The sequence below is a fragment of the Harpegnathos saltator genome, unplaced genomic scaffold, assembly GCF_003227715.2.
Source record: "Harpegnathos saltator strain DR-91 unplaced genomic scaffold, Hsal_v8.6 scaffold93, whole genome shotgun sequence".
Lineage (NCBI taxonomy): Eukaryota > Metazoa > Arthropoda > Insecta > Hymenoptera > Formicidae > Harpegnathos > Harpegnathos saltator.
In genome coordinates, this window is record NW_020230721.1 from 917501 (window position 1) to 919623 (window position 2123).

Genomic DNA, 2123 nt, shown 5'->3' on the forward strand with positions numbered 1-2123 from the left:
GAGGCCGCACCCACGCGGTCCCCACGCTCCCACGCAGTAGGGAACCCGCTGACACAGCCCTGAAGAAGCCGAGTAAACACGCTGCGACCGTTCTCGCAGCGTGCTTTTACTCTTTCGAGCGAGGGATAGCAGTAGCAGTAGCATCGAAATAGGACTGTTTTTGAAATCACACGAGAATCTCGATAACGTTATAAGAGATAACGTCGCCATTCCTATTTCGGAGATGCTTCATTCGCAAGTTCGCGGTCGTCGTGAGTCGTGCACTTGGTGTGCCATGTATTTCACACTTTTTCATCACATACTTTACTTTTGCAACTTGAACTCTGAAATTTTGTATCTCGATCTTTCGTTTCCCCTTTTTTTTATTGGCTTCCACATGAAATTGCTCAATCGCGACTTTTCGTATATGCATGTTGTGTATGTTTGTACATATCAGATGGAAAAAAAGAAAAGAGAAAAAAGAAAAGAAGTAAATGTCGACGGGAGTGCAAACACGAGAACGCGGCTTTCGACCGTAGTACTCGCTTATTCTCGCACCAAACGCGCATGCGCATGCATAGCTTTTTAATTCTACACCGAATCATAGCCAACGCGATAGTTGTCTGCTACGGGGAAATTCGGGATAGACGGGCTCTCTCGGCCTGCTGTCGCAGCGGGATATTTAATGCGTATTCACATCGCTCTGTCGTCGTTGCGTGACGCAACGACGTAAATACGTAAAGCGTGTCGTACGAGCGCACGACGAGCGTTTCGCAGTGATCGTTTAGGCGGCACACTCGTACGCAACTTGCACAATGCCGACTTGTACAATGCTTTTGCAAAGTCCGAGAATGTCCGCTTTTAATTCTACTTCAAGCATAAACAGATACAAAGGAATTGCTGAGACTGACTGACACATATTCGGGATATTTCTGAAATCTATGTTCGTTCGTTCGCACCAACATTGGCGCCGATGTTGTAACGTTTCAGATTTCGGAAAGTTCTGTCGGGAATCTTGCTTATACACCGCAAGCTCATGTACCACGTTTACGCTACCATTTACATAGCACTGTACATTGTGGAGCACGTCAGACAGATATCATGGCCGAGTACGCTAAGCGCGCTGATAACTCCAAGTTAAGCCAAAATCAACACACGCTCCGACATCGTGACACAGCTGCCGCACAGAGTGCGTCATGTCGAGTCAAAGCTCAGCTTCTCTATGTCTCTCTCTCTTTCTCTCTCTCTCTCTCTCTCTCTCTCTCTCTCTCTCTCTCTCTCTCTCTCTCTCTCTCTCTCGTCTGTCTCACGACTAGCCATCGGACGACTAGCAATCGTATCGTGCGTTATACAATCGTATTTGCGCACTCATTAAATTGGATGTTAATACGAAAAATAGTTGATACGTACAAAAAGGGCCAAAGGAGGTACGCCTCTTTTCTCGGTTGCGCACCGCGATCTGGCTCTATCTTTCGTGGTACTTTTCTCATACCTCACCTCACCTCTCCCTCGCCTCCACTCCGTACTTCGAAATCCCAGACGGGAAAGTGAGTTTCGGAACACGACTGTTAATTTTACGTAACACGCGTACAGTCTGCATTCGGTAGAAACGAGTTCTCCCTTCGCTCGCCGCGTATATTTACCACGATCTCGGATCGATAACCGAGTTTTCCGACTAGTCGACGGATGCGCGGTGCTTTTACTGTGCTTCTCTCTTCTTCTCGAGAAAACTTCCAACTCAAGCAGGATATCGTTTCGTATCGCATAGCTTAAACAATATCGTAGATTTCAATATTATTTCTGCATGCATGCCGGCTAGCATACCGGATGGTATATCAGAATAATTTCATAAAATTATAGTAATAATGAGAAATATAAGAGAGTCTGGTAAATGATTTCAATTTCGTCCATTTTTCAAAAAGCAAGTGTCTGAACTTTCTCTCAGACTGTTCTAGTGTCACGTGTAAAAGGGAAAATATGTATGATCATCTACTAACTGCTACTTTAAGAATAAAACAGAGGAAGATTCTGCTCTGTTTTGCCGCCCATCTACGAACCTAGATGAAAGAAAAAAGTAAAATTAACATTAAATAATGCACATATACTTGTGCATACATCAGATTGTTATGCAGAACACGATGTAC